This window comes from Tympanuchus pallidicinctus, unplaced genomic scaffold (assembly GCF_026119805.1).
Source record: "Tympanuchus pallidicinctus isolate F22 unplaced genomic scaffold, pur_lepc_1.0 scaffold12, whole genome shotgun sequence".
In the NCBI taxonomy this organism is placed as follows: Eukaryota; Metazoa; Chordata; class Aves; order Galliformes; family Phasianidae; genus Tympanuchus; species Tympanuchus pallidicinctus.
The window spans coordinates 4,951,133-4,967,725 of record NW_026294637.1 but is presented as its reverse complement, the minus strand read 5'-3'; the positions used below and the strand labels follow the sequence as shown (position 1 = coordinate 4,967,725).

General features: G+C 38.8%; 1 long non-coding RNA gene across 7 annotated transcripts in view; it reads right to left on the bottom strand.

Moving 5' to 3' along the window:
- Nucleotides 1-290: 290 nt before the first annotated feature.
- The window catches only part of LOC128075335 (uncharacterized), a 367,001-nt gene continuing 350,698 nt past the window's right edge, over nucleotides 291-16,593 (bottom strand). For all 7 annotated transcript variants that reach the window (XR_008203768.1, XR_008203769.1, XR_008203767.1 and 4 more), the window contains one exon: nucleotides 291-16,556. This is a non-coding gene — a long non-coding RNA (uncharacterized LOC128075335). The remainder of the gene's footprint in view (nucleotides 16,557-16,593) is intronic.

The window sequence follows — 16,593 nt, the reverse complement described above, 5'->3', positions numbered from 1 at the left end:
AGTGTGAAGCGCACCATGAAAACCCATCACAGCTCTTTGCTCTGGATTGAGAGTGTTTTGGATGAGTCAGAGGGCAAAGAAAAGGTTTTCTGCATTTCAAGGTGATTGTGTAGTGCCAAGGAAAACTCAAGATAACGAGCAGTAGGCACCCTGAGAAGCTTTACAGGGGGAGATGCTAAAATCCTTTGCTGCCCTCAGACTCTTTGCCCTTTGTATTGTTGGTTTTTTTTTTTCCTAGCATCTTCTTCATAAAATATCAGCAGCAGCAATTGAGTTAAAGCTTGGCTGAATTATCCCTTTCATAAGTCTGTCTTCATGCTTTTTTTTTTTTTTTTAAAGTAAAGGTTCCGTTTATTAATTTTACCCAGCTAGCATTCACTTAGCATTTGCTTTGAAGGATAATTGACAGGTTGAGGCGACACTCGCCAGAATGAGAGACATAAATCAGAAATAATTTCCAAAATTGGCTGAGGGGCTGATATGTTGAATAGGCAAATACAGGTAAAAATCTCTCTATTAGGCCTGAAAGGAGTAGCAAATGTCAAGCAAGTGCTATCTAATGCACCAGCTTAGATTAATTTTGTGGTCTCTTCTTTGGTCGATTTTGTCTTTGAAATGCTACTGTGCTCTGGAAATGCTGCCAGACAGCTCTCCTGAACACAAGGAGTTCCTTCTTAAGATTTCTTCTTAATTGAGGATAACTTCAAATTTCTGTGGAAATTAAGGTGACTTTTAAAATTCTAACTTGCCTTAAAAATACATCCCAACTAAAAAATTGTTTAAAAAAAAAAAAAAATAGAAGACTGCACCATTTGTCATGAGGAAGTTGGAACTGCTTGGTCGTTTGGGGGCAACTCAATAGCTCTAACGCCCAGAGTCTGTAGAGCCTCTAATTCAAATTTTGTGCTTTTCAATCACTAGCAGCAAAGGTCAAACCAATCAGATTGATGAAAATCAAAGTAGTTCGGGTCACTTTGCCTGAAAGTTTTTCCATGACTTCCTGTTAAATAAGAGGTGCGTTTCCTCCAGGCCTGAAAGCAGACACGCATACAAAAAACACACTGCAAAAATGGCCAAAATTCAGTCCCAGAATAAAACTGTGAAAATTCACAGTTCCTTCCACTAAGCAATTATTTCAGTTTTCGCCAAAAGGAATGGTGAGATTTTAGCATCAGGTTTTTTTGTTTGCAACATAAATACTTGTAAAGCAAAAAAACTGGTAGCTTTGCAAACTCTAGATGTATTTAAGGATCTTCTGTGAAATATGATGGATGAGGGGGAAGAAAAAGAACAGCTCTTGTCATGGGAATCCAGAAAGAGAAAGTTCTCTGTGCACCCCATGTCTCAAAACCTTGAAAGATAACAAGGTTAGGGTCATGATACAAGATGGATTGCTGCTGGTAGTGATGGCTGAAACGCATAGAGAAGTGTGGGTTGGTAATCAGACTGACAGATTGCAATATTTCCCACTACTCCGAATTTACTTCTTCCTTGAAGTCATAAACAGGTCAGCATTCCTTTACCCTAAATCTTGCATTTGACTTGCTCTGCCAGAATCCAAGGGTAAGTTTAGCATTGGGTTGCACCTAAGCTTGGGCACAAAGTCTATTTTCATAAGACCACCTATGCATCTACTCTGTATTTTGCTGGATTAGAAAGAAGGAAGGCTGCTTCCCCAAGGCTTCACACTTACATTGTAAGCAACTTAGGATGTCTCTTAGGATACACAGGGACAACTGTTCTTACATACTTGAAATCCTGCTGTATAAACAGCCTGACAAGAAAAAGAGGATACAGCTTGCTTCATCTAGCAAAATGCTGCCTGAGAAAGTGTATTAATTATTAATACAGTACTCTATTAATACAACGGGAAGAAGTTGATATGAGAGCAAAAACTTTATGCACTACACTGACACAAGAAAAAGTATTTTAGCCTAACTTCATGCACCCTAAGGCTTGAAATTAGAGTAAAGTTCCTAATTATTAGAAAAGAGATGTTCTTGAAACAATTTTCTTATAAAGGAATGGAGAAGCAAACTCCTAAAACAGTTTTAAAAAATGATTAATCCATTAATTTTATTATCGTGCACTGAAGCTGCCTCCAGCAGCTGTAAATTGTATTTAACCAAAGCACTCCTTGCACAGACATATTGTGTAATATCTATGTATAAAAGAAGGGAAACAAACATATACCACAAAAGTTTACTTAGGTTAGCAAAGGAGAGGCGATTCAACATATGACACTTGTTACTCTAGTTTCTTTGGACTTATAGGAGGTATTTCAACAGCTCAGCTTGAAGTAACAAGCATGAGGAAGAAAATGGCTAAATCTGCACAAGGCAGTGTGATGGTACTATGTTTTGAAAGTCTTATGCTTATTAGACTTTTACTTGCATTTAAATATACAATAAACTTAGCTACATATTTATCATGTACACAGATCCCATTCACCGACACCTAACAACTCCTTTATGAAGAACTCATCACACTGAGGATTGAGAGCAACTTCCATATCAAACCTGGTACTAATTAAACCAGACTAAGTCTAGGATCAGAAGCAGTCTCACCTAGGAGTACATTTCCTATCACAGGCACCTATGGTTTCATGGGCCACAGGCATTGCATGAAGCTCACAGCCTTCAGATCTGACAGCCTCTTCCTAGAAAAAATAAAATCTCAGATGCGGGAAAGGACTTATTGGAAGATTTCTCTGAAGTTCACTCAATGGGATTATTTTTCCTTCCCTCTTCCCCTCTCAAATGAGAGAAATAAATATTTATGATTACTGTATTATTATATAAGTTTGGTCTGCTCCAGTCTGAACACCCACCGTGTCTATTTCTAAACCATTTGCCCTTCCCTAATTCTTACAAACCACTTTACAACTCAAATCTAATCAATAACAACTGTGTGAAACAGCACTCAGACAGTAAAGAAGTTGGAATTCCCCTTAATAGCCCTTTAAAGGAGTTTTAATTAATTCCATGCGCTTCTGTAGGATTATCAACTTTACAGTATGACTGCATGTGAAAGCTTTAAGACATTTCACTTATGTCTGCAGGATGTTATGCTACAAAAACTGGTTTTCATGGCTTGTCACTGCTTACCATTAGGCTTCTTGATTAACCCTGAAATCCCACTTCTCCTTCCCTCTCCACTTTACTAGCTGTCTGCGTTTCTCCCTCTGGTCACTCTTACTTCCCTTCTCCTAGAGCTTTATCCAGCTCTTTGTAAAAGAAATAGAAGGGTTTCCACAGACAGCACCAGGAGCTTGGCAGGACCATTCCCTTCCTTCTGCTTACTCCTCAAAGAAGCAATTGAGCTGATGCTGTGCAACAACTGTATTGCACAGCTCCAGTTAGAAGTCAGCAATTCTTTTTTCATATCCAGATGCCTGGGTTTCTAATACATGCAATGCATCTGTTCTCTTTTATCACTCTCAACACCTCTGAACTCCTGCCTCTCTTTTCAGTCCTCACGTTCTCTCCATTCCTTCAATTACTTAACTTACGCCCCCTTTCTAGGATCTACTGTACCTGACTTCCTGCACCTTTTCTCCCTCGCCTTCTTCTAGCTCTTAGTATTGCCGAGCAATTAATTTCATTTTCATTAATCACACAAGACACGCGCTAATTATTGCTCTGACGAGAAGATCTGAAATAGCATCAGTGATGAAAAAGAGAAAAAAATGAGAGAGAGAAAAGATTTGCTTTTTTTTTTTCCCCCCCTTCCTCATCATATTTACAACCAGTGATTTTTCTTAATGAGCTTATGGGAGGAAGGCAAATGATGTTAGTGCAGGAAGCCCGAGTGCAGTGTGTAGTTAGAGGCTAGAGTTCATGAGCTGTCCAGAGCATGTTTTATCAGGTCACCGAGTCAGCCGCACTACAGGGCAATTTCTCTTTCTCAGCATTAACCCTCAACTCTGAGTCCCTGCTGGAAAGGCCTCCCCCTTCACAAACACTCCAGGATAAGATGATAAGAAGATTACAAGTAAAGCCTCTCTTTAGCAATTCCACATCTCCTGTCAGACACAGCAAGTTAAATTACAGTGCAGGCTGCAAATGCATTGATCATCCACTCAGCTCCTACAACCCAGGGGTGAAAAGATCCATGCCGAGGATAAGTGAAGTAATTTCAGGAAAGTTTATTTTAGCTGGGAGGGGTTAAACAAGTTCAACAAGGCAAGGCTTAGGGAGGGCGCTGGAGCCAAGTTCAGCAATGTCTTGTTTGTGCAGGTACAGGCTGCGGGTTACACATGCCACAGGTGTTTGGGTCTCCTCTGGCATGCTCGCATCGTGCCATGCAAGCCACAGAACCTCAGTGATGATGAAAAGCTCTCCCGTCACTCCAATAAAAGGCTCCACACCTTTGCCATAACCAGAGAACCTCTGATAGAGTAACCAGCGCTTTATTACAGTAAACGTCTGCTGCTGAATCAGAAGAGGACTTTTTATATTCACAAGAGCTCCCCTTTTTAAGTAGGTGGCAATAGTATTCATTTTACCTATAAAAACTATAGTGTTTTATGACAGAAGGAATAAACCTCCCTAAGCAGTTTTGATAGAGAAGGCACGATTGTCCATTTTAAAGATTAAAAGAAAAAGATTATAAATCATTGGGAGTGCTTATGAATTCTATTCATGACTGCCTTCTTTATTAAAGAGACCCATTGTAAAACGGAAAGTTCAGAAGGCTTGGTGGTGAGCAAAAATGAATTATAATGACATCACTGGGTCATGAACTAGGCCCACTGGCTACTTTCCAGAATAAAATTGACTAGAGAGATCAGATGAGCCCATTTGTACTGAGAGACATCTGGGTGGCAGCCAGAGAATCTGGGTTCAAGCTCCCTATTTACAGAACATGCTTCCCTTTCCCCTTTCACTACCAGGAGTAATTTGGATTTCCCAAGCACAATGTGTGGGATAACAATGTCACTCCATTCAGATTCCAGGAGAATTTTCACCCAGAAAATTTCATTATACTCCTCACTTGGTGAAAGGCCTTGTGAAAAAAACTAACATGTCAACATCTGGCTGAGGTGCATAGTGCATTCTCATTACGCTGCTGATGGGAAGATTTTATGTTCAAATAAGCAAAACTTGTAAAACTTTTTCATCATATTTTCCTCCTTGTCTCCTTCTGAGATAATAAACAGTGCCTGGAACCCAAGAGAAACTCATTTTTTGCCAAGAAATCATTTATAAACCTTTAAGAGCACCTGCTGAAAACACTAGGGGAAGCATCTTCCCCTTTCTTTCATTTTAACTTTTTCAGCTGTCTTTCTAAATGCAAAATGACACCCCATTCAATGCTTCCTGGCGTCATCTCCACCTTCCCTGTTCTACAATTTACACTTCTTTTGGTATTGCTTGAGACTTCTAGGAAGCTTTTACCTAATACTGTAATACCTATTATCCGAAACATTTAGGTGCACTTGTAATTGCCAAAGAGCAATTGGATGTGAGCAGTCCAATAAGGTGGAATGGCATATATTCAGGAGAAGAAAAGATGTCTGACCATCTGACCTTAGCAATGGCACCATCTCAATATTAATATATTTTATGCATGCATGTGATAATGTTTTACCTTCCTTATGATCCTGCAGGGAAGTTTCTCTTCTCCCCATTGAGGATTATTACCTATTCAGAGGTGGTTATGATTATAGATACTTACGAAGACAAGAATAATTGACCATAAAAAACCTTTTATATTCCCACAATTATTTTTGCATTGACTAAAAATGTCAAGAAAATCTAGTTCTATTAGCAGGTCCTTAATTTTGCTTCCACTTAACTTATAACTAGATTTCCTTTCCCACCCAAAGCATGTTTTCACTTAGCTGTGCTTGGCAATAGCACAGAAAAATGATTTGCCACAAGATACCAACTGGGAGTAGATAGATCAAATCTCAAAGCAGATACACCTGCAAGGGAGAGAAGGGGCTCGAGGAAGATATCAAGACCTCATACATGAAGGAGCACAGGAAGGCATCTTTAAGAAAGTTTCAGAACAATCATAAACAAGCGCACATGAAAACAGTAGCCTAATAGAGACGAAGCTAATAAAAAGTTAAATTCCATGACAGCTTTGTAGCACAGGAACTGAAAAACAAGTTCTGTTTACATATCAGACATTCACATAATTCCTCAGCAAAAACAGAGCACTAAAAACCAATGAGTCCACAGGAGAAGCACAACAACAAGAGACAGCAGATACAGCTACTTTAAACCAGTTTTGAATCTCCCAAAAAAAAGCAGCAGTAGCAATCTGATAACAAAGAAAGAAATCACTTACCCTTTTCCAGGGATCAAGGCTCACCAAATGCTCCAAACAAGGTGATCTCCAAGTAGAAAAGCTTCCCTTGTGGCTGCCAGCCCTTAAATGAGGTAGATTGCTTCCACCTGTGCTCCCAGGGCTGGTTACACCCCTCCACCAGGTGCTCAATCAATGGTTCAGGCCATGACCTAACAGTTCCCATACAAGACATTAACTAAACTAACATTAACAGCAACTATATATGAGTGGTCAGTAATAAATTTGAGAAGTGTGACAGCAAAATGGCAGATTCTCAAGTACAAGTCTTAGTATCATAGAATCACTAAGGCTGGAAAAGACCTACAAGATCATCCAATCCAACCACCTGCCTATCACCATTAGTTCTCACTAAACCGTGTCTCAGTGCAGCGTCTAAATGCTGAACACCTGCAGGGTCAGTGATTCCATCACCCCCCTGGGCAGCCCATTCCAGCACCTGGCCACTCTTTTGGAAAAACAGTATTTCCTAACGTCCAACCTGAATCTCCCCATAGGTGAGTTAACAGTGTTCTTCTAACAGATTTTTATTTAAAAAATAATAATTAAAAAAAGAAAACAACAAAAACAAACAAACAAACAAACAAGCCAACACCCAAATCAAAGCAAAACATTCTATCCTTGCAGTAAGTTGGAGATGGTAACCGATAGCCAGACCCCGCTGGGTCCTATCTTAGTTTGAGAGAACATTCTGGCAACTCACTAAAAGAGAAAGAAGCCTGGGCAGAATCTCCAAGCTGCGTTTGTTGTGAGAAGCACTTTATCCTTCAAATCAGCTTGAATATTTTCTGAAATCCATATCTCAAAGAATGTGATTTTTAAAGTCACTCAAATCTCTGAAAAAAAAGTGTAGCTCATTAAGGTCCTTTTGAAAATCCGGTCCAAAGAGAGGACTCTCTGAAAATACACTCTATTGTGCAGATTAGACTGCAGCCTATGACTCGTTACACGAAGGCCCATAAAAATTTAACAGTAAGAAATCCTTATTTGCCAGGATCTTGATAAATGACTGGCCTAACCTCTGTAGAGCTTCACAGAGGCTCTGAAAGCAATCTACATAAGCATTTCCACACTAATGGCAGTACAGAAGTACCCGATCTGGCTCCAGTAGAAAGCAAGTGTGGCTTTCTCCTAATCTCGGCCTGAGGTTTGGTCCAAGTACTTCTCTCTATCCGATATCTACTGAGCTTACCATAGAAGCTACTCTATACTATCCATTCACTTTTTACTTGAATAGAAGATATTAGGACATGGCTTGACACTTGCACAACTAACTGGAAACACTTCAATAAAATATGCTTTTCAAAGCCAAAATGATTTGTGGAAAAACTTTACTTACTCCTAAATCAACCACTGTAACATTCCCTGCCTTGGAATTTGGTTCACTTTCTGCCTCTGCTATAGGTTCACTGTGCCAAACTCCATTACTATCTCTACACTTCGTCTGCTCTTTCCTTTAAAATTTATAGTCCTCAAAGACAGACCATTCAAATTTCTTAAGCTTCTGTTATTTTATGAGTCACTGCAGAAATACTTGTAAGCTCAGGATGCTCCATGGTCCAGCACAAGGCTGAAAACTGACTTCCAGCTGCTGTGCTTGCTCGGTGCAACTAGGCACATACCCTTGACTCTTCCTAAGGTCAAACTTGAAAATTTGCCAATCGTCTGGAAAAAGAGACCGGTCTTGAAGTTACCCTTGGACAGGTCCTTGAGATAAAGAGCAGGTGTACTCTGGGCCTTTGTAAAAGAGATAAATATCCCTTTTCTAATTTCCAAGATATGTTGCTCCCAGCTAAGAAAATGCAGCTGCTGAAGTTGCAAAAAATAAAAAAATAAAAATTTGCTATCTCTTACCATTCAGGGATATAGTGAGAGTCATTTTTTAGAGCTACTGTCTATAGGGTTTTATTTTCCTAAAACATTTATAAAGCTAATTTGTATATTTTCTTCATCAAGAGCATAAAACAATGTGACAGAAGAATTCCTTCCTATTAGATTATATCCATGAATGAAAGTTTAATTGTTTTGTTTAAAACTATTTAAGGAAACCTGCACATGAATAGGAAGTCTGGCTTTTAAGAAACTCAGTCATAAATATAAACAAAAACGTGATGCCAAATAGCAATTACTACTTTGTTTCTTTTTTGAATGACAGCATATCTTAAACTCATTCATTTCCAGTTCTGACTTGCTGCAACGTGTAAAAATACTACTGCAAATCCACTAAATAACCTTTGTCTTTCTCTCTTGAACTTCTTTGGTTTTTGCTGACTTTCCATGCTCTGTTTTCCCTTTATCTTGTGAGGCACAAAGGTCTCCACCTCTTTTTTAACTTTGTTTGGAACAGCAATTATTCATAACTGCCTTACCTGGAAACGTTTCAGAGATAGAGACAGAGATTGTGCTCACCAGTGGGAGTGCTAACAAACTGACTGACGGTGTTTTAAATGCTGTGGCATGTAGAGTCAATGCAGATCTAGATGGTTCTAATTGCTTGCAGTTGTTGAGTGACTGTCAAAACCATTTATTCTTACCACTGATGGTAAATTTTCAGGGAAATGTCACTGCAGACAAGGAGGTAGATTTTTCAAAAGCACAAATGGTAGTCAGGCATCTCACTGCCATTTGCTTCTTTGAAAATCTTGCCCAGCTCTTTAGACAAGTTGCCTGGCAAACAGATGTGCAAGGATGGATTGGACATTTAGGTATCAACACCATCTTTGAACTTCTTGGATGAAGAGTCTGCCAACAATTTTTTGGCCTTTCCTCTAACACTTAATGTCTTCTAAGATGAAACACCAGCAAGTTCTTTAAGCTCATGTTATTTTAAATACAGGCCAAGACCTTTAACGAATTTGCTTAGTGGTGGCAGAGGAGGAAGAAAGATTTGGTCCTAAGTGTTGTTCAATAGCATGTCTTGGTTTTCACTGGATGGTAGCCAGGACTGATATTTAAGAGGTGTTTTGCTGATGGACTATCCTACCTCAGTGACAATAACAGAGTAACACAGTCCCCGGCAGCCTATCCATCTTGCTAAATCTAAGAATAGATTCATAAAATCAGAGAAAAATCACAGAAGACACTGCAAGAATTTAACTCACCATTATTAAAAGCAAAAGGAATATAATCCTCTTCTAGAGCATAGATTCTCACACTCTGGGGGCAAACAGAGCAGTGTCAGCACTCCAGATTTGTCATGAACCACCAAGCATACTTAATCAAGCTTTTAATTGAAAAAACACCACAAAGATAATAGAAGTTTGAGCACAAAGATAATAGCACTTTGAAGGCCACCTGCCATAATCTCACAGACCACTGATTGCCCTCGAATTTGAAAGTATTTTTAATAAAGTTTCTCAAACTGTCTGAGCAGCACCATAAAATAAAATATGTCATGAATCAGTGAAATACTTGAGAAAATTCATTGGCTTTTTAGCTTCTAATATTATTTTAAAGGCCTGTATGGACTAACAAAGGGGTTTTGGTTTATCTGTTCTTAGCTGAAGCCCAGAATTGCTGTTGGGACTTAGGACGGTATCTAGGAGGAAAATAAAATAAAGAAGCTGAGAAACTTCCAAAACAGTTGTCAAATAATGTTGCAGTACTAGAAATGTGACATGGTGATCAGATGATTAGAAAATCGATTGAGAGAGCAAAATTCAATTCATTTATGATTTTGTAGTTCACTATATAAATTGAATTTTGAAGATTAAAAAAAAGCTTAAGATCTAGCTAATGGAAAGATAGCTGGAATATTTTAGTCTACATTTTCTTTGGAATTAAATAACACATCCTTGCTAGAACAATAACATTTGAATTTTTCATGTTATTCTCACAATATCTGACTAAAGCTTCACTGATCGCTGATGGGCTTTTTGATGTCATGAATAAAATCTCCCAATTTCACTGCAATTTAAATTGAGCATCTATAAAGTAAGTCTCAATTTCAGCCAGTATTTTTGGTTAATAAAAAGCTCAAAACAAAATCATATAAATTTTGGTTGAAAACAAGTACGACTCAGATAAAGGAAAATAAATAGAAACCAGAAGCAACTTTGAAGTATCAACAGTGCCTAAGAAGTTGTTTGTTTTTTTTTTTATTGCTTTTCCATCATGTTTCTTTGGTGCTTTTGACAATGATACAGGGTTGATACTTTAAGGAACATGATGAGAACCTGACATAGTAGGAAAAATGGCTTAACACACCTTTCCATACCTGAAGACCTTGGTGTATACTATCCTGCTAGAAACATACTGAATTGTATGCACAGTCTCACAGGCCTACAGCATCAAAGATTCAACTGAAGGCTTCAATTAAGCAAAACTAACCCTGTTATCTATTGGTGGCCTCCACAGCACTTTCTGTGCCTTAAGACAAAGAAATAAGGAAAAACTTTAATGCTCCAGGAAAGGTGAAAAATCAGCAAGAATATGAAAGTACCAATTAATAAAAATCCTAAGCTGTCTGGTGAGACTTTAAAAATCCACTTTAACTGTCGTGAACTCCGGAGGAGGTTTTAGCTTCCACCAACTCCCTGATGCTATATTGAATTTCAGCAATGAGACAAAAAACTGAGCAAAACTTACCCTCCAGTTACTCATCTAATAAAGTCCAGCTACTTATTCTTTGGAGGCTGAGATAGCCAAATTTTTATCTGGAATAAGCATCTGAACTTCTGGGACAACCTCCAAACCTTTTATGATACCTCTAAAATACACCCTTCTTTTAATAGTCTGTGTGCTCCTTGCCAGTCTTCTACCACCAAACACAGATATTGTACATCCAGCTCTTTAAGTGTATTAAATCCCCTGGGAGACACTCATATTCGGAAATAAAGTGGCCTTGATCTGCTGTAGCTTTTTCCTCCCAGACCACTTTAGTCTCTCAAATTTGAGAGTTCACCAGTGCTTATATAAAGGCTGCATAAGTGTAACAGAGCAATAACTTATCTTCTGATTTCAGAGCTTTTTCTCCATTTTCCTAACTCTCCCAAGTGTCCCAGTACAGAAAAGTCTTTGGGAAATTAATAAAAAATAAAAGAAAGAAAGGAAAAAAGGAGAGAGACTTGAAATACCCTGAACTGCAAGAGCGGGGCTGCAAGAGACCTTTTGCCTCTGTCTCTGCCCTCATATGTTTTACAGAGAGTCTCATTCTCTTTCATGTAATTAATCCAACAAGTTTTTGAACAACTGTCTAACTTGTTCCCTGAGCCTCAGATAGAAAATTTTTATCTTTGCTAAGAACAGCATGGAAAACTTTTCCAAGTCAGTTAACAGTTTGTCTCACTGTGGGTTTTCAAAGTCTGAGTACAGATTTACAGCATGTTTTATGTATATTTTTTTAGTCCCAAGGTCCCTTCTCTTCACAGATACATACACAATGTGTCACGTAGAAAATATAAATTGTTGATTGTACAGGCACTTTCCTCCTTTTTAAACCTTTCCAAAGGTCTTTTTGTTAAATACACCCAGACACCGTTTGACAGATGAGGGGCTAATTGCTCTGTGAATTACCTCTATCGATTCCTGTTTCATGTTGAGCCAAACAAACAAAAGATATTAATGCTTCGAAAAAAATGAATGATGACCTTTCTCTGCAAACACAGCTTGCGGCCTCTGATTATTGGTGATTCCAAAGAGCAGCGGTCAATCGCAATAGCTGTAACGCTATGATCACTATAATAAGCTTGCCTGACCTTCTCTGCCATGTTAAGTGGTTTAAATTTATTTGCCCAACAACAGTGGAGCTTTCATTTAAAGTCACAGAACATTCAATTCTATCTAAAGATCCGGGCTATTTTTTCAAAGCTTTACCTGCTTTAAAAAAAAAAAAAAAAAAAAAGTGCCATGCTTGGAAATGATAATAAAAGTGGATAGAAGGCACTGCCACAAAGTTATTTGAACCTGCATAATCGAGAGTCGTTGTTATGGCTCTAACAGTGAGGATTTTTCTTGATCATTTTGCCTTCCCACTGCTCCACTTGTCATAGAAGTGCAATCTGTTTTGCACTCTCCCTTCGATGTAGTTGCAGTTGGGCACTATCTTTGCAGTTATCCCAGCTGGACTAAAAGAAAATCATTATCATTGAATGCAAATGCAGTGCTAAACTCCGGTCCCTGTAAACAAAATTTCCTGAGAAGTGGTTGATAGCAGAATTTAGCTACAAGGAAAACTCCTGCAAGTCCTTCATCAATGTTCTCTGCCTTTTCCTGGCTGAGGTTAATCTGTGAAATCAAGTGGAGGCAAACCACAGAAGATGGAGCGCTTATCTTTTTGCTGGAAGCAGTCTACAAATTTGCTGGAATATCCTTTATCTTGAGATTTCCACCTCTCTGTTTGGTTTCCTATGTACAAGAAATATGTGCAAGACAATCTTTTGTTTTGATGTCTGCAATAATATTACAGTGTATCCATAAAACGGGAATAATAATCCTTAGTCTCCTTTTTGAAATGCTTTTCTAAGTGTTGGGTACAGCAACCTCAGTAAAGTCCTTGGGAATTCAACATTCATTTTGATCACTGTTATAAGCCACTGTAGCCTGGTATCAAATGAAGGTTGAAATACAGCAACAGGAAAATATGGTCTAAATTTGTTAGAAACAAAACTACAGGATCAGAAATGATTCCTGGGGGAATGAATGCCAGCAGAATACTCACTTCTCTCAGCCTCATTTTTAAAATTCTATTTACCTGTCCTCTTTCTCTGCAAGGAAGGCAAAATCTCTATTTCTTCTGAAATTCTCTTTTTTTCCACATGTGACAACTATCAGCTCGGGATCAGGACTCAGGCCAAACTCACCCATGAGTTGTCTTGAACTCTCCTTTCTCCCCACCCATGGTGCTCAGTGAGAACCCGGATTCAGCCAGTGTCAACTCTGTGTGTCTCACTTCCAGCTTGCTTTCTAATTCCTCTCTCTGCATCCCTCAAATAAGGAAGATGCTGGGGAGAAGCAAAAAAAAGTCACTTTTAGCACTCAGCACTGCTATGAAAAAGAGACTAAGATTAAGAGGTGAAAAGGAGGCTCAGATGTACTGGCATCCTCCAAGGCAGATTTAAGGAGTGATGTAGACATGCTTAGCTGGAGGAAAACTTGGAAGTGCAATAAAGCTAAGTCAAGTGCGGGAAGGTATTACCTGCCAAAAGAAGTGGTGAATCAGGTAGGCAAACTGTAGAACAGAATAGAGGAAGAAGAAATGTGGGGAAAGTACCCTGAAATTTTCTGTGCAGATATACAGGCACAGAGCATGGCTGCAGAGGATGTTTGTGTCTATGAAAGAAAATTCTTCCCTAAATGAATTTATTATCAAAATGCCCCTGAGGCTGGAATTTAATTTCAAATAGAGCTTAAGTAATCAGACATCTATGTCTTGGAGCTGTGAAAGTCTGAGGCCTGTTGTGTTGCGAGAGACAGCTCTATCTTTAACATCAAAAATTGTGAGAAAGAGTGTGTTTCAGACTTAACAAAATTCTGATGCATTTATGCATCCATATCAGAGCTGCACCCGAGGAAGGAACAGTCCTTTTAAACTATCATGTTGTAGACAGCCTTGAGTCATAAGAATGGTGTAAAGGATGAAATATCATTGACCAGAACAAGAAAGTGTTCCTTTCTCCCCAGGTGAGCAGACAAATTTTCATAAATCTTCACTGCTGTTCCCTTTCTGCTTGACCATCACAGAAAAGGACAGTTCTTGGAACTAGAACACAAATATGTCCTAGGTTTTGACTTTCAGCATACATGCTACGTGGCTTACGTTTCCCCAGCAGTATATAAATGCGTTGTGGTGTGTGGAGGATTCCAGAAACTTCCAAGAGCATAAATGATTATTTGGAAACCTTGATTTCCCTTCATGAAGCAAAATAATGCAGCTGAATTAAGCTTGGCCATTTACAATAACAACAACAACAACAATAATAATAATAATAATAATAAAAGAATACATAAATCAGGCATATTCTTTTTCACAATGAGAATATCCAGCACTTGTAGAGCCATGTTGTATCAGCAGAACACAGTGAAGATCAAATCCTGAAAGAAAATCACTTTCAATAGATAGGAAACAGGCACGGTGACTGAGCGAAGCAAGGAGGAAAGAAAAGGAAGCAACTTGTACATCTGATCTACGAAACTTCACTTTCTGAATTCATAATGGAGATTGGAATAAGGAGTTTTCACAAACTCCTCCTGTTGCATCATTTTGCATGCTTTAAGCCCAGTATATTGAACAAGCAGGTAAATGTTCCCAAAACTTGAAATGAAGAGGCATCTGGGTATTGAATGGGTTTTCAGATGGTTGTCAAGGTTTTTCATTATACTGACACTTAGGAGACACTTTTTTGGGCCGATTACTTTTTCTTTTGATTTGTATGCATGTGTGTTTTGGAGGGGGCTGGTTTTATTGTTTTCATTTTTGAGGGGTTGTTTTATGAAGATATCTTCAACATTTCTGCATGTGCTATTGTGTTGTTGTGTGGCTGGAGTGAGAAAGAAGTGATGGGAAAAAACATATTTTAAACTATAGCCATCCTGTGGGCCAATCCTGTCTTGCTTAATTGACTAATTTCATTTGCAAAAGGGACCGAAGGGGCAAATTCAGACTAGAATTTCCGTGCAGTCACTCTATCCCTTTATAAATTACTTTCTATTGCATTTTCCTCCAGAGTAAACTGGGATTTAAAAAAGGAGAAGGAAGTAAAAGGAAATTCTCTCATTCTATCTCTGACCCTAAAAATCACATATTGAGCACACTTTCCTCAGCCTAAAAGTCTCTTTGATTTCAAATAACATCACTGTTTCTGGGTAAAGTAAAACATACTTTGGCCCAGAGACTTGCTTCTGAGCAAAGGGCTCCATCAGTGTGGCAGGCTTTAGGACTGGCTCCTCACAGGAGTAGCACTTCTGAAATGCCATTTCACACCAGCTGGGGATCTGCTTCTTAAGAACAAAGGAAGCAAGTTACAGCTAGTCCCCGAAGGCAGATAGCTGGCATTTCCTCCCACGTGTGCCTCGACCAAGTCAAAAATAGCTGCTGTTCAGGAGACATCACACACAGATGAGGATTCAAACCATTCTCAAAAGGAGGATGCTGCTTTACCCAAAACTGTTTCTCTGAGAACACCGATGCACCACAGTTCTGACTTGAACAGGCCAGATGAGAGAAAATGTGGATCTCCAAGTACTTCAGATTTTATAGGACATCTCCCAGTAGAATGTCTGCAGTTGTTAGCTCATGGGATAAAAAGCTTGTGAAGCTGCATTCTTGCAGCCAGATGGGATATAGGACTTTCTTCCCTCAACTGAGTACCTTGCATTTCAAGTCCTGTCTAGGTAAATTACCTTTCCAGGGCTGGATATTTCCTTTTTGTAGATTCCTTGGAAGTAACCTTCAGGGAACTGACTAACTTCTTAATGGCTTGGTCAGACAAGAAGGAAGGAAACTTGCACTGGTCCAGCGGGAGGCACCACTTCAGGCAGTCAGCATCCTGCAATTCTTCCAAGTCGGTGAATCACAGCAGTTTAACTCTCTTTCAAGGGCAAACTTCTTCCTTTCAGATAGGGCCAAGGTAGCAAAGACAAGACCTAAAATAGTTTCAGCCAGCACTGGACTTTGAAAACAATTTCAAAGAATCTCTATCTATGGCTAGGAAGGAGTCCAGCCTTAGTCTAGAAGAGCTGAATAAAGTATATCTCTTTGAGTGTAAAATCTGGAAAATCAGGACCTATTCAAAAAAAAAGAAAAATAAGCCACAAGATTTATTTAATATCTCCATGTAAGAAAATGCTCAAATAACAAGGCTTGCTTTTTCTTTTTGTTGCTGGAAAATAGAAATAGTCTTGATACCTGCCTAATTTCCTTTTATTATATTGAAATTAAAAGCATCTACAGACCTTGCTACAAAGAAAGTTCACACTAGTGCCTTAATCAACAGGGCCATGGCTCCAGGGGCTGTTGCATGATTTTCTTTACAGAACAGTGCTTCACCTCCTCACTCACATGAGTTCACATTTACATTTTGCTGTAGGTTCTCTCAGTTTCCAGTTCAGAGCTATGCTTTTCCAGGTTAACTATAGCCTCCAGACTTCTTGTGAAGCTAATGTTGTCTAGTGGCCAGGCATTCACAATAGGGCATTCTATCCATCTGGATCTGGATCTAGTAGAAGAATAGCTGTGTGTTCCAGCATTTCTTCAAGTTCCTCAAAGGATTTTTGAACATCGTAGTGGACCAAACAGATTTCTATAAAAAATAAGATAAATATAATGGGAATAAATTC